The 20,946-nt window shown below is 44.3% G+C and overlaps 1 protein-coding gene across 11 annotated transcripts in view; it reads left to right on the plus strand.

Annotated features, from left to right (window-relative positions):
• The window catches only part of GRIA1 (glutamate ionotropic receptor AMPA type subunit 1), a 353,267-nt gene that overhangs the window by 257,784 nt on the left and 74,537 nt on the right, over positions 1-20,946 (plus strand). The gene's annotated exons all lie outside the window — the stretch shown is intronic.

Consider the following 20,946-nt stretch of genomic DNA (forward strand, 5'->3'; position numbering starts at 1 on the left):
TCCTCAACTACGCTTTACTGTCAACTGTCCATTGCAGGCTATGGAGGCTCTGGACATGCCTTGACCGGCTCTGTCTGCTGTCTGGGTGATGTGTTCTGTCAAGATTAACAGGCAAAATTGTGACTCTAATGTTCTGTAGTTATAGTACTGAGAAGGGATGGGGGGGCCGATATTGTACCACTAACCTTTTTGAGCACCTACCACACATGCTAAGCAAGGTTTTGAGTCCTCCTCATGCCTTATTTCACTGAATCCTCCAGAAGCATTAGGTGGGGACACTTATGATATCTCCTTTTACAAAGGAAGAACCACGGAAATGTTGAATACCTTTCCAAGGTTACATAGTTAAGTGAGTCAAGATTCAGACCACAATCCCAAACTATTTCTGAGTGGCAGGAGCTCTGCATTATGACTGGGTTCTTGCTCTAGTTCTAGCACTTCCTGTGTGGCTCTGGACAAGTCACTTGACTCTTGTAGACCTTCGTGTCTTCATCTTTAAGAGAAAATGGTTCTTCTTTTCTCTGTTCTGAGTAAGATCTTGGAAACTGTCTAGTTCCAATGGTGACGTAAATTTGTTTCTTGTGGCTGGAGAATGAAGTTTCTTGGAAATGCCTCAGATATCATATTGAGAATACTGAGGTGGCCAAATCAGTGAGGTTTCAGCCCTCACACTGGACATGAGTAGCTCCATTTTCGTCTGTTTTACATATTGGACTTGTGAATACAATTTCTTTTGAGAACGGTTTTTGGAAGGGAGAGAGGAAGGAAGGAAAGGAAGAGGGGAGGGAGAGAGAGCAAAGAGAGAGGGAAGGAAAAGGTAAAGGAGAAGGGTAAAAAGAAATTTGACCACCACCCTGGAGAAGGCAAAGGCTACCCACTCCAGTATTCTGGCCTGGAGAATTCCATGGACTGTATGGTCTGTGGGGTCGCACAGAGTTGGACACCACTGAACAACTTTCACTTTCACTTCACTTTCATCTAAATCACTTCCCATATTTAGGTGATCCCCCGTTCCGTCTCTCTGCGTAATGTTCTTTCAGCTATATTCTAGAATCTTCGGGTCACAAATCCCCTCCAATTTACCTGTTAAATAAGCACTGATTGTATTTCCTTTTACAGTGGCTTAGTGTCTATGAGCTCTTTAATCAGGCAGTCCCTTATTGATTACCAAGCTTCTAAAGCACGCGGGGAGACATGGCTTAGCACTTGGCTGCATGAATAGATTTGCACACACTCTCACTTTCTGGGGGCATAACTGCATAAATATGAAGGCCTCATAGACATGTGCCAGAGGCATTGGTCCCACCTGTCTGGCTGAAATTTGAGTGTCAGTGAGGACCAATATTGCTAAGTGGCAAAGGAATAAAATCTTCCTAAGGAGCTTCCCGCAGGACTCACTTCACCTGCTGTACAATTTATATCATCTCATCACTCACCATTATAATCTTGTTTTTCTCTAAATAAGAAGACAGTCGGGGGAGGGGGGCGTTGTGTGGGAGAAGAGGTGTGAGACTGGCTGCCTGGCCAGTGCTGGCAGACACATGGTAAAGAGCAGAGAGAACCCAGCAGGGGAAGGGCTTGCTTAAAAATAACTCAGGCCAGTAGATAAACTGTGGGAAGCAATGATTCAGTGTCACGGGCCATCCAAACATGCAGGTGTCTGAGAAGACCCATGGGCTTGTTTTCTCTCCTGTGTTCCCTTCTTGGCTGGGCACCTTACCTCCTAAAGGCACCCCTGTGGTCTGACCTCAGGCTGTGTTTTCACACTCCCCACCATTCCTCCCGAAGTCTCAGGTTAGTGAGCCACAAACTGAATCTGCTACCAGGCATGCTTCTATGATTTGCAGTCTGCCAGTGATGCTCCAAAACTGAGTGACAGCTGCCCTCTGGAGCTGATCCATGACATCCCCGTGGACTGCAGCCCCCAGTGGTCCGCTTCACTCCGCTGCGGCTCAGCTGGCCCCTGAGAGACTATGTGAGTTTGTGAATTCTGGCTAGAAGAGGGTTTTCAGACTCTGTTTCCAGGACTCCTGAGGGTTCTATGAGGCTATCTTAGGGACTGACCTTGAGGTGAAGATGAGACTAAACAGGAAAGTACCCAGCCTCCTTCCTCCTCACTTTTAATAAAACAACTCCACTCTGTGATTCTGTATTTTCCCTGGTAAGATGGCAAACAACCTCTAGTATTGTTGTGAGGTTTAAAAGAGATTGATACAGGGACTTTTCTGGTGGTCTAGTGGTTAAGAATCTGCCTTGCAATGCAGGGGATGTGGGTTCCATCCCTGGTCAGGGAACTAAGAGCCCACATGCCATGGAATAACTAAGGTGCCCAACTACTGAGCTCGTGTGCCACAACTAGAGAGTCCATGTACCACAATAAAAGTTCCAGCACAGTGCAGCGAAGATCCCAGGTGCCACGACTATGACCCGACAACAAATAAAGACCGATACGTATAGAACTCATAACACGCTATTTAGACAACACATAGGAAACACAATAAACGAGAAGCTACTTTAGTTCTTTTATCAACTTTCTGTATTATAAACTTTAGAAGGAAGGGTGCCATGGCTCACAATGAAAACCCAATGGACCTCTCTCTCCTGGGCAAACCCACAGACAAAGCGGCACAGTGATTCACTCCTGGATTCCTGAGACACCCCTCACAGGGACTGGGCAGAAGGATCTGTCATTTTGGTTTTGAGGGTCTGACAGGCAGAGAGATGAGTCAACCTGCCAGAACAAGGAGTTTTATCCACATGAGATGGACTCCTGCTAAACAAGCCTAGCTTGGCCAACTCCAGCACTTAGGGGCCTGTAGAAACCCCTCTAAGAGTCAGAATATGCATTGCAACATTTGATGGGAATATATGCTAAAGAGAAAAGGCACATACTTGTCAACACGACCAGACAAAAACACAAGGATGCTACAACAGTGATGAAAGCCAGGGCCAAGCAGACAACTAGAAGCTTTTGTTATTGTTGTTTATATATTTGATATAGACATCATCAAAAGTCCATGGAGCTTTAAGAGCCTCTGATATACGTAGCACTAGATACCCTGGGGTTACAGTAGGAGGTATTGTATTTTTAAGGGGTTTTTTATACTCAAACATCCTTTCAAATCGGTTTCAATTAATTTTTCTTGCTATTTATTAAGTGTATCATAAATTCTCTAAATTTAGAATTCGGGAGACTAAATTCCACCTAAATTGCATATATCTGCATACATACACAAGTAGCTTTGGGTTTTTTTCTTAAATTATTCAATATTTATATTAATGACCAACCTAGATAGCATATTCAAAAGCAGAGACATTACTTTGCCAACAAAGGTCCGTCTAGTCAAGGCTATGGTTTTTCCAGTGGTCATGTATAGATGTGAAAGCTGGACTGTGAAGAAAGCTGAGCACCAAAGAATTGATACTTTTGAACTGTGGTGCTGGAGGAGACTCCTGAGAGTCCCTAGGACTGCAAGGAGACCCAACCAGTCCATTCTAAAGGAGATCAGTCCTGGGTGTTCTTTGGAAGGAATGATGCTGAAGCTGAAACTCCAATACTTTGGCCACCTCATGCAAAGAGTTGACTTATTGGAAAAGACTCTGATGCTGGGAGGGATTAGGAGCAGGAGGAGAACGGGACGACAGAGGATGAGATGGCTGGATGGCATCACTGACTCAACGGACGTGAGTTTGGGTGAACTCTGGGAGTTGGTGATGGACAGGGAGGCCTGGCGTGCTGCTATTCATGGGGTCGCAAAGAGTCGGACACGACTGAGTGACTGAACTGAACTGAACTGATACTAACAACAACAAAACAATGAAATGTGGCCAAATACAGCTAGTTGTCTGTAAGTAGCTCAATCATCTGACCAGAGTAATGTGACCAGATGGAGAGTTATCTTTCTCAGATGAAAAGGGAACCGGAGGCAGATAGTAGCCATGGTTCGGTGAAATGAGGATCTGCCACTTTGCGGCTGCCCTGGCGTTTACTCCCTTGCACAAGGTGGCAGCTCCCAGACGCCGTGTCCAGGTTCAAGCGGCAAGACGGGGAGGAAGTTCTGCAGCCCGTTCTGCGTCTCTGGATCAGGAAAACAAAGGCTGAACAATATACTTCCCACCCCAAGCAGACGTCTCCTTCTATCCATCTCATTAGAAAGAACAGTGGGCCGTGATCACTTCTAGTAGCACTGAAGGTAGGAAAGGCAAGAATACGGTTTTTTTAGCCTCTAAAATGGAAAGGGTGAGAATGGGCCTTGATGAGTGAGCCAACAGCATGGGCCGCGGTGCCTGTGCTGTGCTATACTTAGCCACTCAGTCATGTCCAACTCTTTGTGACCTCAGACCTCAGACTCTGTGACCTGGACTGTAGCCCGCCAGGCTCCTCTGTCCATGAAGATTCTCCAGGCAAGAGTACTGGAGTGGGTTGCCATGCCCTAGAGCTGAAGTTTTCCATACCAGCTCCACAGATAGACAAAATAATCTGTCATTAGCACCTTCCGTGATGTATACCAGGAAATACTACTGGTTCGCTTTCAAGATTCTTCCCTCCTCCCTTTAAAATATTCATATGAGAAATTGTCTTTGTGTAGCCTATTTTAACATTGAAAGTTAAAACTCAAGTTGAGCTGTTATCACAAGAAATAATTTTTTTTAATTTGGTTGATGGTAAGATAGAAATGCCATCATGAATTGCATTTGCAGGCCTATGTCTTGTGCCCAAAATGCCTATTTTTTAATAGATATTTTAGATTTCTTTTTTCATAAGTAAGGACATTTTGAGAAGGGATATATGAAAGAAAGGACAAAAATCACCCCAGGCAAAATTTATCTTCAGTTCCCACAACTTTCATTTCTGTAGCCTTTCCCCCTATTTGTGTCCAGTGTCATTTATTTATTCAGCAGATATTACTAATTGCCTGGAAGGTACAGCACAGCGTGCTGAGGATATAAAGATATGTTGATGGTGGCGTATGAGGGGATGGGAGTCTCTGCTCCAGGGAGCTGGCAAGTACAGTGAGGTAACACAGATGTTAAATAAACAACTGTGAATGTATAAACTGTGATGCACTATGAATAAAATGAAACTGCTGCAGCAACAGATAATAGGGGAAGTGGAATTAAAGGGGACTTACTTAGGGTGTTCTGGGAAAGCTTCTCCACGGTGCAGAGAGGTAAGGAGGAGCTAGGCTGACACAGAGCTGTATTGTTAGAGAAGCAGGCAGAAGCCAGATCTCACAGAGACTCGGGGCCATAGCATAGATTTAAAGTTTTACTCTAAATACATAGGAAGGCCCCAGGGAGTTTTAAGTAAGAGAAGGATTGATTTACATGCTATAATGCTACTCTGGGGAGCTATGAGGAAAATGAATTAAAGCAGAAAATAGTCAAGAGTGGAAGCAGAGGGACTGAGCAGTAGGCTCTCATAGCTGTCTAGGGGCAATTACAGTGATGGAAATTATGATGGTCATGGAGATGGATTAGCGGTCTACTTTGAAACTAGAAATGACAGCACTGGCTGATTGGACATCTGAAGGGGAGGAGAGGAAGATTCAGTGGTGCCTCCAAGAGGAAGGGGGCATTTGGAAAACGTGGCACCACACTTCCAGAGACCTTTAGGTCTGGCTCTGATCAAGAGAAGGATCTAATTCATCTACCCCATGTTACAGAGGAGTAAACTGAGGCCCCAAAGGGGGAAGGGATTTTCTCTAAGGCCCCCAAGGCAGTGACTCTGGCCTGTTGCTGCCCACTCTGCAGTGTCATCCCAGGCTCCACCACCTGCAGATGGACTAAGAGTGAGCCTTTCAACTCTGTTCCCATGGCCCTCCCCATTGGCTTCCAATTCTCTGGGATGAGATGACCCTAGTAAGAAAAAGGAGAAGGGTGTGGAAGGTCCTAGGGGAAGAGAGGAAAAGGGGAAACGATGATTCCAGCTTTCAGAACTCTTACTCCTGATCTTAGAATGTGACAGAATGTATGATAATTATCTCCACCTAGGGAAGATAATTACTCTCAGCAAGAAGAATTCTAAAGCAGGGGAGTGGGAGCACTTTGGGGATCTCCGGGAACCCTGTACCACCACTCTGCTTCCCCCCAACCCCAGCTAATGAGCTTGCTGAGGGCCCTGAGACTGATTCACCATGGGAACAGAGCAGCCAATGAGCAGAGCCGAAACTGATAACCAATGGCAGCCTGACTGTTGCATTCACACACGAATCCCCAGCAACCAGGACTGGAGTGCACAGAGGGGTGATGAGTAATCTCCCCCTTCCGCCTCTTGTTCTCTCCTCTTCTCTCCCAGAGACAGTTATGCAAACCCCATTCTCTGGCAAATACTGGTGTCACTGAAGTGTTGCAGGGGGAAAAGGGGGTAAATATTCAGGGAAGTTGATGGAAGCAGCCTGAATTTATAAAATATTTCACCTTCCCAGGCAGTGCTCGTGGTAAAGAATCTGCCTGTCAATGTAGGAGATGTGGGTTCAATCCCTAGATCAGGAAGATCCCCTGGAGTAGGAAATGGCAACCCATTCCAGTTCTTTTGCCTGGAAAATTCCATGGACAGAGGAGCCTGGCGGGCTACAGTCCACGGGGTTGCAAAGGTCCAATACGACCGAGCCCACTGAGCACACACACAATCCTAATCCAGTCTTTAGAAAACATTAGCCTCATTCAGGACACAGGCTCGGTGCTGTAAGGAAGGGCGTGCGCACAGCGGTGATGCGAGAAGTGGGTTTCATGCTCTTAGGACTAGGTACGAGGGTTTCTGCTGGGCCTCCTGCAGCACAATCACCTGGGATGCCTGTCAAAATACAGATTTCCAGGCCCCATCCCAAGTCTGAGGAACTGGAAATTCTGCATCTAGAGAGAGAAGTACACATTCCACAAGCCCTCCCCTTCCCCGGGGCAGGTTGGCATTAAAACTGGAAAGCCATTGAGTTAGGATGTTCGGTTAAGTCAGTTTGGAAGTGTAAGAAGTGAGGTCCATGGTTCAGCCAGAAGTCACGCTAGTCAACTGCCACAAACACTGAGCCCAGCATCTGCCTGCCCTGCGTGTGTTACCTGCCGAGAGAGTGAGATCCTGGGAGTGGCCACTGAAGGCAGAGGCCTTGCGGGGACCCTGCTTCCTCCACAGCCCAGGCTCCTGGGAGGAGCTCCTATAGGATTCACCAGAGTACATCTCCCTGGGTAACAGGAACTGCAGCTGTGACAGGGTGGTCTGTGCAAGGACAGTGACCGCCCATCACTGGGGACTCCAGCTCCATGCCGCCTTCCTTTTCAGTTTTAACCCTGTACTACCCAGTGCCGAGACCCAGAGCCAGGCTCTGATACTGAGCAGTTTCACAGACCGTGGAGAAGCACAGGAGTAAACTTTCAGAGCCTGCACAAGCCACATACAAGTGTTCAGATGAAGGCAGGGATTGGGGGGGGCGGGGGGTAAAAGCTTCGCTGGACATGCAAATGAAAAGCACCATTGTCTGCCCCTCAGCCACCAGTTCTGGCCATCAGCAATGGGGAAGTCACATCTCTAGACTGTCGTGAATGTCCAGGGTTTGAACAGTTTAATTGAAGGAGAAAGGTGTTTTGTTATTTTCCTCCAAAATCACAATAGGAAAACACTCAGAAAGTGTTTCCCAAGCTGAAAAGGATGTTTAGGACAATTTCTCTCCTGAAATGTTTCTTTAGCACCTGTTACATTCAGACATGGTTCAGGTTGCTACAAGAGACATCACCAAACAAAGCAAACAAAACCCCCATCCTCCTAGAGCTTACCTTCCAGTGAGAAGAGGCAGGCAGTTAAAAAAAAAAAAAAAAAAAAAAGATGTAATCAACACCCCCATCCCAATTCCATAGATGAAGATTCTGGCTTACAGGGAAGGGGAAGGGACTCAGAGATAATCAGCATAAGCTTCCCTGGTGGCTCAGACAGTAAAGAGTGTGCGTGCAGTGCAGGAGACCCAGGTTAGATCCCTGGGTCTGGAAGATCCCCTGGAGGAGGAAATGGGAACTTACTCCAGTATTCTTGCCTGGAGAATCCCATGGATGGAGGAAACTGGTGGGCTACAGTTCATGGGGTTGCCAAGAGTCGGACATGACAGACTAACACTTTCAGTAACACAAAAACAGGGGTCAGCTGGGGGCTGTGTTGACCTGGGCATGCCTGCGTCAGCTAAAAGGGGACCACTCCCACTCAGCCCTGGACAGTCACTTTCGGGAAAGCTCTGCAGCACCCCTGGAAGAATGATGAGTATAAAACACCACTTTACTTTTAATGCATTTAGACATACTCAGAATATCATATTCATAGATTTTTTTTAAAGGAATTCTCCTCTCTCTCAGCCCTTATTTTTGATTCCAAGGATAAAAACCTGATTGCTGTGTTCTTCTTTCTTTTCACGTACCTTGGAAAATCCAGGCTGTGAATGGGACTGCATTAAAACAAAGTCCTCACAGCTCTCTATGCAGGAAGACTTGCCTACCTCTTCCTGAGATCTACATTTTCCTGGAGAGAACCCCTGTTTCTTTTTAATTCCCCTCCGGAAATACAGCCCCTGAGATCCAGAGACCCAACTGTTCACCTGGAAAGAAGTCCTGAGTTCTAAAAAGAGAGCAATGAAAGCATCGTTAGTTGAATTGATGGAGAATTTATGCTCAGAGTCTTGTGGGGATCCCCACGGTTTGAGTATGATTTAAGGACCACCATCCACCTATGGCAAATGAATGCTTCTACCCAAGTTGTGTTCAAGCAAGACCATAGGCGAATGAAGCCCAAGGTTGCTAGCAGAAAATAGCACGTTCCGCTAACTCAGAAACGAGAGACCTACATGATGACAGTCATCGTGTGAATCTGGTGGCTTAAGAAAGAGGACCTTAAAGGGAGGAGACAGTAGCTTCTGGGGCAGAATGGAGCCCTTCCCAAGGGGGGAATCAGGAGCAGCTGTGTCACAGGAGGTGGGCCCACAGGGTTGGAGGAGGTGATAAAAGATCTTAGAAAAAAGCTCAATCTACTAGCCCACTGGGTGAGTCACTTCCCCTCTCTCTCTCTCTCTCTCTTTCCCTTCTTCAAAATGGAAGAAGGATGGTGCCTGGCATGTCTGCAGCCCCTCTCTAAGACTGGTGTCCCTTTGATTCCCAGGTCCAGACAAGGCTCTACCCAAGCCAGGTTGTGCATCAATCTGTTCTCTCAGCCCCAAGCTGCCTTTATAGTCTTGCCATTCCCTCTATCTGGAGCAGCTTCTCTCATCCTTCTTGCTCAATGACCCTCTCTTTTGCAAATACTGACGTCCCATTGCTCCCCTCCTCAGCCCAATTCTCCCGGGAAGCTATGCATCGCAGGAACAGAGCCTGATCTCTGGAACTGGCCTCCTCCAGCTGAATCCTAGCTCTGCCACTTACTGGCCATGTCAGCATAGGAAAGTAATTTCTCTGTGCCTCGGTTCCTTCTTCTGGGAGGTGGAGATAGTAAGAACACTGACTTCAAGGGTATTCTCTATTAAATGACATCACGTGTGGAAAGCTCTTCCTTTGCACAGAGGTGATGAACACAGTAACTGCTACTGACATAGCTGTTGCTATTGCTATACTGTCATCTGAACCTCTCTGAGGGCATCGTCTATCTTCAATCCTGAGCTACTGTTCCTTATCAAAACACAAACCCGAAAACCTATCCTTGCCATGCATCCAGAACCTGACATGGCGGTTAGGCATTCTTAATACTCAACACGTGCTTGTAGCCTTCCAAGGACCATGTCACATTTTTCACGTAATGGAGAGAAAGCAACCCAAGAGAGAATTTCTGGTGGTCACTACCTGTGTAATGTGGGGAAAGTCAGTCCTGGGATCTCAATAGATGTGAGAAAAAGCAGGAAGAACTAGAGAAAAGGAAGTGAAATAGACCAATCCAAAAAACAAAGTTCCCTGTCTACTACATATCAGGCTCTCTCTTAAACGGCATGTGATGTTACCTTTCATTATCATGACAACCTCTGTTCAGGGATATCAACCCCATTTTATAGATGAGAAAACTGAGGCAGACAACAATCAACTCCCTTATTCACGGTTTTCTAACAGAGCTGGGATTATAACCTATGTCTATTGGATTCAAAGACTCGTGATTTATTTTTGAGACACCATTGTCTTCCAAGATCAGAAATCTTTTGATGGTTCCTCAGGGCTTCCTATGGATTTTCAGATTTCATGGAAATAAAAAGTATCCTTTTTCATCTGTAGGGTTCTCTAGCTTTAAAAAAAAAAAAAGACTTTTTTTAGTTTTGAGTTTTTCCATTAATATTCCTTACAGTATCTTTTTCCTTAAAAGTCATCTCCCGGGGAAGAAGAGGGGACCCCCTGGGAGTGCACTCTGCCCCACCCAGAGTGTGTGCAGCCCAGCCAGTTGGTGAGGGAGATGGTGAAACAGACAAGAGCAAAGATAAAACTGGTGCCACTTTGGAGGAGCCAGTTTCTTGGTTTCAGCTGGGAGGTGACTGTGGGCATAGGGTGGATCCCACAGCCAGAGCCAAAAGCTGGAGAGGGCATGTTTTTCCCTGTAGTATTTTAGACTTGAATGGAGGAGGGACAAGGCAAAAAAGGATTACAAATGGCCTTAAAATTATGGTCCATCTGGAATCGATGCATTATCCTCTAGAAACGGTTGTGCACATGTGGCCAGAGGTATGTATAAGGGTTTTCATTGCTCTAGTGGGTTCCAGTGTCCTTCTGCCGATGGTTGCTCAGCAGCTAGTTGCAATTTTGGTGCTCTCACAGAAGGTGAGCACACATCCTTCTGATCTGCCATCCTGAATCAATCTCCTCTCACTGTTGTTTTAAAAAGCTGGAGGTAGCCTGCTGCCTGTCAGCTGAAGACAATGATGGTTCATCATCCAGGGGCAGACAATGCAGCTATTAGAGTGGAGGGACAAGGATGCCTGTGCTACTCTGCAAGGATCCTCAGGACTGCATAGCAGGGGAATAACAGGTTCTGGTCCCACTGGTCCCAAACTGTAGGCTCTTTTCACTGCATCCTGCTGCCTCTTTGGAACACAGGGAACTAGGGGAATGTGTCTCTGAGGACTAAACTCTGTGGTATGTAAAGCTCATGCAAGATTTTCTTCTGAGAAATGAAATATTAGTGTGGGCTGTAGTACAAAGAGACCTCTGGGAAGCGCTGGACTGTGCCTTGAAAATGAGCTAAGATTTTCCACAAAAGCAGAGAGAAATGAAGACAGAAGTCTCTGGTGGGGGAATCATTGTGAGCAGAAGCACTGAAGCGGGCATGTGTTGAGCCAGGGGACCTGTCAATCACACTCATCCCTAGGGACTCATTAGCCAAGGGTTCAGAACTCACAAGATTTAATGACGCATTCAATACCATGACTTTGGGGGCCTGATAAGCTGTTGTATAGTCATTAGAGTGTCACCCAAGAAACAGAGAGTCTAAAGTGGGCAGTGTTGGGCCAGTTCTTCAGTTGCAGGAAGTAACTCCCTGCTCCCCAAGGAGCACCTTTACTGATTGGTGTTAAGTCTTGGTCCATGGACAAAACCATGTCAGCGAGGGTCTAATTTCTGAATCAGAGGATCTTGGCTCTCAAGAAGTCCCCGCCACTGCTGCTGCCAGGTAATTTATCTCCCGAGCAGCAGACAGAAGGGGCTGTCAGGCAGAAAGATGCCTTCCCTTCTGTGCAAGTCTGGCTGGGTACTCAGCTAGTATCCATCTCCCCTTTCATGCCCTATTCTCTGTGGAGGTACCCATTCTGAGAACGGGGAGAGAGAATGAAGAGGGAGTTTATCTTGCTTTGTTTCTGGTTACAGTAGGTATGTATTCCTACAGATTCAAGTGAGGATTAATCAATCAAATGTTTTAGTTGAGGGCCATTAGGATATCAATTTTGCCTTAGGCACAGTGGTAGGCATTATGGTTGGTGTGAAAAAGGAAGAAACCAGAGTACAGACTTCAGACTTTGCAAAAATCAAGATACACAAGGAAAAAAGATAGATAGTAAAGCAAAATGTTCATCTGAATAATTTCCAAGTGCAGGATTTATAGTCAACAGATAGAAAAGAAAGATCATTGAGGCCCAAAATAGTCTAGGTTGGCTTTGAAGAAAAAGAGGGACTTGGACTGGGCCCAAGAAAAAAAGGTGGACTTCTAGAAGGAGCCTCAGCTAAGATACGGTTTGTGACAGAAGCGCCCAAGCAAAGCAGAGAAGAGGACTGTGTTTCGAGACCAAGTATCCTGTTAATTACTCAGACCTGGGTTTTGATCTTTGGTGGTGTTGTTTAGTCGCTAAGTCACATCCAACTCCTTTGTGACCCCATGGACTGTAGCCCCTCAGGCTTCTCTGTCCATGGGATTTACCAGGCAAGAATACTAGAGTGGGTTGCCATTTCCTTCTCCAGGGGATCTTCTCAACCCAGCGATGGAACACACATCTCCTGCTTTGCACACAGACACTTTACACTGAGCCATGATCTTAGTTCACCAGCTACTAGCTAGTAAGACTTGAGCTGGTAACTTAACTGCCAAGTCTGTTTCCTCTTTAAAAAGAGAGGCCATTAAAGAAAGAAGATGTGGTACACACATATAATGAAATATTACCCAACCATAAAAAGGAATGAAATTGTGCCACTAGCAGCAACATAAATGCAACGAGAGATTATCACACTAAGTGAAGTAAGTTAAACAGAGAAAGGAAAATAGCATATGATGTCACTTACATGCGGAATCTAAAATATCATACAAATGAATCTATCTATGAAACAGAACCCACAGAGAGCAGACTTGTGGTTGCCATGGGGAGCAGTTGGGATGGAGTGAGAAGTTGGGATTAGCAGATGTAAGCTTTGATATGGAGATGGATAAACAACAAGGTCCTACTGTATAGCACAGAGAACTATGTTCAATATCCTATGACAAACCATAATGGAAAAGAATATAACAAAAACAACATGTGTATATATGTCTATATATATACACACATATATGTATGTATAACTGAATCACTTTGCTGTACAGCAGTAATTAACACATTGTAAGTAAATTATACTTCAATTAAAATTTTAATTTTAAAAAGAGGCCATTAATACAAATATCATAGGATCTTATAAGAATATATAAACAAGAGATGCTAAAGCATGTACACCAAGAGTTCAAAATTTTTTAATTTTCTTTGGCTTCTTTTGTGTTACCACTTTCCTTTCTTTCAGCTTTGTCCCTGGCCTCCCACCAATCATCTATTCTCTGCTACGAGCTTTCAGAGCCTTGTTGACATGCAGTTTTTTATGTGCTCCTGGCCCAGCACTGGCTAGAGGGAAGTCTGTAGGCTGTTCCCATGAAAAGAGGGCAGGCTGCCAGGTGCAGTTATGACTCGAGGATGCTCACTCTATCCCAGAGCTACTCCATAGCTCCAGCCTCAGGCACTGCATCTAAGCTCCTGCCTGCTTTCCTGGCAAAACTCATCACCGGAGCAGTGACTCTTCCTGCCAGACCACACTGCCCACCAGTCCCCTCCTGACCTCCCAGGCACCTGGTTTTGTTTCTTAGCAGTCAGCATTATGATGGTTTCCTCTGTATCCCAGAATGGCAAACACTGGTTTTGCAGGACTTGCAAACATGCAAGGTTTTTTCAAGAGAGTAATTAAGAACCTCATGAGCTCTGGGGTGAGACACCTAGGCTTAATTCTGCTTCTTACCCTAATTTGCTGTGTGATCCTGGGCAACTAGGTTTGCAACTCAGGCCCTCTGTTACTATATAACAAGCCACCCTGAATTTCTGGCATAAAACAGCAGCTTTTTTATTCTGCTCATAGATTCCCTGGGTCAGGAAACTTGGATACGGGCACAGTGGGATGGCTTGTTCTTGCTTACAGATGCCTGGGACCGCAGACAGAGAAACTACAAGGCTGTGTGTGGGTCGCTTGGCAGCGGGGGTGGAATCACCTGCGGGCTCACTTACTCACATGGCTGGCGGTGGGGGCTGCTGTCCTCACCACCTACCTACACATGCCCTCTCCACACTCTGCTGGGGTTCCTCACGGCACGATGGCCAGGTCCCAAGGACAAGCAACCAAGAGGAGGCAGGCAAAAGTGGTAGCACGTCTCATGACCTACCCTGAGAAGTCACAGGGGGTGACTGCTGCCAGAGTCACCAGCCCAGACATATCAGAAAGGAAGGAACAAATATTCCACCTTTCAGTAGGACAAGGGTCAAAAATCACATTGTAAGAAGAACACATGGAATGGGAGAGGTTGTGGTGGTGCTATCTGGAAAGAGCAATCAGCTACACCTTATATATAAAGTAAAGATAATACTTTCGGAATCATTATGAAGATTAACGAAAAAAAGGAATTTAAAACACTTAGTATGGTGCCTGAGATGTGGTAAGTGCTCAGTAAAAGACACAGTCATTCACATTCATATTCTCCCTCCCTCCCTCCCTCCTTCCCTCTCCCCCCATCTCTCACTCTCACCTCCCCACAAGTGGAGGTACATACACACATATATGACACTTCTGGAGAGTGCTTATGAACATGTCGTCTGTGCTTATTAATTGTTTGTGTCTATAAGAGATGCTAGCAATGATTTAAGTTAATGAATCTATAGATTAGATCCCGAATGAATCTACAGAGAAGAGCCTCAAAAGTCAGGTCGTTTCTTATCTAATTACCTTATTTTTATACTTTGGAAAACCAATGTTAATAATCCATGCTTGGATGAAGCATTCTTGTTGAAAAGAACTCAAGTGACCCTTAGCAAACAATAAGCAATTTTTAAAAGACTGAGATTAGATTTCAACACCTTTCGGGATCTATAAGGATTTGAATTTCATCATCGCCTCTAGAGTTAAATGAAAAGGCACAGAAGGTGCACCAAAGCTTGATGTGTTCTCATTTTGCAGATCTGAACACTGAATTGAGACAGGTCACTTATTGTCTTTGACTATTTTAAGACTACACAGATTGTTCCTCCTCCTTAAAGCCAAGGGGCCCCACATGTAGGCAGTATTTGCTCTGTGAATCAGCAAGAAGAACAATCAGAATTCACAAAACTGAGTTACTGTACTTCTGCATCTCTGCACTAAGAAGTAAGGAGGGCCAAGGGAACAGAACAGAAGGAGCATGGCTTGTTTCTTCTCACCAAGACTGTGCAGGGATCTTGGCTGGACAAGGATGGAACTTAGAAGACATAACGATGCCAAGTGCTTTGGGCAAATGACTTGCCTTCTTAGACCTCAGATTTCATAGACTCAATGATCTGACATTCTATTGGGTTAGCCAAAAAGCTCATTCAGGTTTTTTGTATGATATTAGGAAAACCCAAATTAACTTTTTGGCCAACCAAATACAATGAAACATGCTTACTGAGCCTCTGTGGTCCATTCTTTCCTTCTTATGGTGGAGAATGCACAGAAATAAGAAATGCCAGATCTTGGTTTACAGGATGTTCACAGTCTAACTGGGGAGATGAGACTAACACACAAGCAGCAATGTGTTACTTACAGTGTGAACTTACAAAGCTCAGGTATATCTTGAGCACTAAGTGCCATCCACAGGTGACCCAAAGGGACAGATGCATGCTGGCAGAAGGTCAGTCTTCATCCATCCATCTGGCTGGAGAGGAAGAAAGGGCATGCATGTTATGAAACCATAAGTGCATCTATCAGGCTTCCCCACAAGGCCAGTGTTCCTACATTTCACCATATCTTCCACATCAAAACTCAAAGATAGAAAAGGAATTTTCCTGCTTATATAGAGAAGATTCATAGTTTATTTTTTTAACTTCAACTCCCTTTTAAGTCAATGAACTCTCCCCTCTTAAGTTTAATATACCATGCTGAGCAAAGGAAGATGTTAATTAAAATCTGGCTTTCCCCATATCCTCCCTGTTTGACACGTAACTGATTTAATTTTTAAATTTCATTGAATTATAACACACATATCAGTGCATCAATCACAAATATACTGCTCAGTTAATTTTCATCAAGTGAAAACATCTGTGTAATCAGAATTCAAGAAATTAAACACTGCCAGGGAGATTGGGATTGACATATGTACACCACCATGAATAAAACAGATATAAAATAGATAACTAACGAGAACACTTCTGAATTTCTGTTGCATATATACCCAGGAAAGGACTTCTTAGGCCACATTATTTATAATTTCCTATCATAGATTCTGCCAAACTATTTTCTGAAAACAAATCTATACTCCCATCAATAATGTATATGAGTTCCAGTTGCTCCACCTCTCCCTTTTTTATTTCAGCCAGTGAGTGTATCATAATATACCCATTTTTACTCAGTTATACACGGACACTACCATTTTAATTTGCATCTACCTGATGCAAATTAGGTACCTTTTCCACGTTTATCAGCCACTTGTAGAGCCTCTTTTAAGAATTACCTTTGTAAATTTCTTTCCCATTTTTCTGTTGTCTTTTTCTTATTGTCCAGCAAGCATTATTTATATAACTTTGATACAGGTCATTTTTCAGACGTCTATCATATCAGTATCTTCTATTCTGTGGCTTGACTTTTCACTATCTTGACAGCGTCGTATGAGGAAAAGAAACACGTAATTTTAATGTCGTCCACTTGGCAAGATTTTTCCTTTATAGCCAGCATCCCACGCATCTTGTATAAGAAGTCTTTGCCTACCTCAAAGTCCTGAAGATGTTCTTCTATGATTTCTTCTGAAATGTTACCTTTCACATTTAGATCTATGTGTACTATAGCTTTCTGCAAGGTCATTTTTTTCCGTTGCACGTGTAAATCCTATTGAACAAGCATAATTTGTTGAGAAGTCCCTCCTATTCCCCACTGCATGCCTCTTTCTCAAATCACCAAATGCACATAGGTATGTTTCTGGACTCTTGATTCTCTTCTATTGATATACTAGCCTATTCTTGCCCCTACTTCACCCTATCTTAATTACTAGAGCTTTATAATGTGTTGATACCTAGTAAGATGCAGATGTCTGGAGAAGCTTGCTCAGGGTGCTAAAATAGAGGTTGGATGATTCCGCTGGGGACTAGAATATGGTGAAGAAGAGAATCTGTTATGAGACCGTATCTGTGGTCTTTTTCTGACTGTAAGATGGAATATTCTGTTGAAGCACCAGTGATTGGGGGTTTTCTCAAAGCACTAGAACAAATCAATAGGTGAGACTCTGTCCGTGCTTAAAAACCTTTGTGATGGTTAAAGCTCAGGACAATCATGAGTGGATAAGGGATCCAAACAAGGAGCATGTAACACTCTCCCAGAGAGAAGGATGAATCCTCTTTCATGTCAATTAATGTAAAAGAAGTAGGTACATGAAGCAGAAGCTAGTGAGGGACAGATAGGAATTTGTTGAGCACTCAAAACATGGTTGCTTTTACTAACCCTTAGTCACAACTCAATATGAGGAGAAAACAGGGCTGCACACACCATAAAAGAGATGAAAACATAAAAAATGTGGATTTTTTTCAGGTATTAAGTTTTGTGTCAGTTGAATCTAAGGGTATTACTAAGTAATGGATGTGCTGTGCAGTTAAATGAGGAGTATTGACCTAGCTATGAATCACCCATCTCTCCCTACATGATAACAATACAAATAACTCACAGAAAGAGCAAACTCATCCATAGCCTTGAGCCTCAGACCAAAAACTGTCCTGTGCAAAATTTGACTCCATCGCATCTTGTGGATTTTCCACCCTGTTTATGTCAACCATGGTGAAATGCTGTGGCTTTGAAAAGGATAAGCAACATTCGTTTTCTGCTGTGGCCAAACAAAACCTCCACAGTTTATAAATCAAAACTGTACTGGCAAAAATCGAACAACTCCATCATTTGCTGAAACCTCGAAAATCCTAAATTGGTCTTAGTGCTTCTGTAAGCAATTCAATCAATCAGTGTTAGCAAAAGCGTGCGTTAGTCACCCACAGTGGACTCGGGACAGGGCTAGGTGAGTAGGAGATTCTCAAGGAGAAAAACATGTGGTCTCTACGTAAGTACCTACACAGACACACACCATTACTTAAACAGGTTTATTACATAATTGACCACTCAACAACATGGCATTAGATCTCTCATCCCTGTCCCTCCAGCACCACAGCCATCCATATGCTATCGTTACAGTTGTCTTTTCAATTTCTGTCTCTTAGAGCATGGCTTCCTGAAATTCTTTTGTGCATAATAGTTATCTAGGGGACTTCCCTGGTGGTCCAGTGGGTAAGATTTCGCTTTTCAATGCAAGGAGAGCAGGTTTGGTCCCTGGTCAGGCCGCTAGGATACCACATACCCCATGGCCAAGGAACCAAAACACAAAACAGAAGCAATGTTGTCACAAATTCAACGAAGACTCTAAGAATGGTCCACATCCAAAAAAAAAAAAAATTAACTAGAGATCTTGCTAAAATGAGTTTTAAATTCAGTAGGTCTGGGGTTTGCAAACTTGCTCAGTTGCTTCAGTTGTGTCTGACTCTTTGTGACCCCATGGACTGTAGCCCTCTAGGCTCCTCTGTCCATGGGATTCTGCAGACAAGAATAGTGAAGTGGGTTGCCATGTCCTCCACCAGGGGATCTTCCTGACACAGGGATCAAACCTGTGTCTCCTGCAATGCCTGCATTGGCAGGTGGGTTCTTTACCACTAGCATCACCTGGGGTAGGGCCTAAGATTTTGCATTTCTAACAAACTGCCAGAGGAAGCCAGTGCTGCTGGTCCAAGGACTACATGCTGAGTAACAGAGCTCTAGGCCAATTCTGAGCTCCCTGAGGTTCAGGGCCTCTTTGTCTTGATGACCACTGTAACTCTGGCACCTACCATGCAGCCTTAATGGATAATGTTAAGAGAGAGAGGAAGTAAATGAATAAACATTTAAATAAATAGTACCTATGACTTGCATTTGTCGATACATTTTTATAAGTATACACATGAGAACATTTAACAGTACGGGCACAAATACAAAGCTAGAAATCATCACAGTCTGATGAAGAAAGCCTGATGCAAATGAAACAGAAAAGTAATATTAAATTATAAACTATTTTGAAAACCAGGCAGATGAATGAATATTAAGTAGGAAATAAAAGATGAATCTGAAAGTTTATAACCAGAAGAATTATGGACCAAAATCTTTCCTTTGAAATCCTTAATCTGACTGCAATGGACAACCCGGTAGAAAAGTAGCTGGCAGTATATTGTTGCATTAATTCAAAGAGAAGACCAGAAGTTTCCAGACTAGCTTCTAGGCAATTATGAGGGAGGAGGAACTGATGAATACCACCCTTATTTCAAGTGTATACTCCGTTCTCTTCCTTTATGTCTGATAGCAATTGCTCTGACTCAGCCAAGTCAGCACAGTACTGTGTTCATGTGGAGGTTCAGAACTCGGGGAACTCACACACAGGGCTTTGTCAGTGATGAGGTCAGATGTGCCCAGAGACAACCCTCCAGTAATAAGTTCTCCTTGCTTCTGGGTTTTCTCCCTAGAGTTTGCTCTGCACACTCAGATACAGCCCTTTAACCACCTTGATCAGACTCTGTTAATCTTCCCCACCTCTGTAGGATAAAGCCTAAGCCTATTAATGTAGCCTTCAAAGCCCTTTAAAATCTGGCCCCTCCCTTCCTCTCTTTGTCTGTATCCCTGTTTGTTTCTGTGTGTGTGTGTGTGTGCGTGTGTGTGTGTGTGCGCGCGCGCGCGCACCTGGGTCTTCCTCCTCACGCCTCTTCCTTTCTTCCTCTTTTCCTCTCTTTCTCTCCCCCATCTCCTCTCTCTCTAATCTCTTTCTCTCTCCTATATTCTGTCTTCTCCTATGCTGTTTCATTTGACATTCCTGGCCCCTCTCGGAGTTTTCACCGTGCTGTCCCTTTGCCTGGAGAATGCACCCCACCCCTTCTCTGTCTCGTGAACTCATTCTCCACAGCTCACCTCAAATATCAGGAAATTCTCTCCTGATCTCCTCCACCCCACCTGCTATGACAGTCTGTGGTTCTTATCTCAGAACTCTCGCATTTTTCACGCATTTCTGTTACTTCTTAGGACATTATCTTCTACGACTCCTCTTGTTCCCTCAGCTAGAATGCACGCTCCCTAAGAGCAGACCCCAGTGTTCACCCATCTCTATTGCCAGTACAGGGGCTTGGTGCATGGCAGCCACTCTGTAATGTTTTATGTCTGCATACGGCAGTCATGGAAGTCCAACAGTGTCGCTAAGGCCCCCAGTAAGAAAAACAGAAACACATGCCTGACTGTGGCATGCCACACAGAGAATGAATGACCTAAAGCAGAAGCCAAAGGAATCCACACCATAGAACTCAAGGTCAGTAGATGCTGTAGACATAATTACAGAGACCAGGACCATGAAGAGCTCCCAGGGAGTGGGCCTGACTTGTCCCTGTAAGCTGAATTCACCATGATCACTGTTACTTTGGGCAGACCAATGAAACAAGCTTCCCAGGTGGCACAGTGGTAACAAATAGGCCTGCCAATGCAGGAGATGAGGGTTTGATCCCTGGGGTCAGGAAGATCCCCTGGAGTAGGAAATGGCAACCCACTCCAGTATTCTAGCCTGAAAAAACTCCATGGACAGAGGATCCTGACAGGCTACATTCCATAGGGTCACAAAGAGTCATACATGATTGAGCACGCACGCATGTACAGACCAATGAAACTTACTGGCGCAGTATTTGCAAGTCACTGACCTACCATGTGAATTATTGTAGAGACTGTATACTGTATCATGTTACCTAGGTTAGCTACTGCCACTTCATTATAGGAAAAAGAGCAAACAGCAGTTTATTCATATGACACCAAATTATTCATTTTCTGTAAATGTCAATTAAAATTAAGTGATAATTCACACAGGCTTTACTCTGAGATAGTGGCATTCCTAGAAAGCTATATGAACAATTAAGTTTGGATAATTAAATTCTGGTCTAACTGCATCATGGGAGTTTGGCATTTAAGTCAATC

This window comes from Ovis aries, chromosome 5, assembly GCF_016772045.2.
Source record: "Ovis aries strain OAR_USU_Benz2616 breed Rambouillet chromosome 5, ARS-UI_Ramb_v3.0, whole genome shotgun sequence".
Taxonomy (NCBI): domain Eukaryota; kingdom Metazoa; phylum Chordata; class Mammalia; order Artiodactyla; family Bovidae; genus Ovis; species Ovis aries.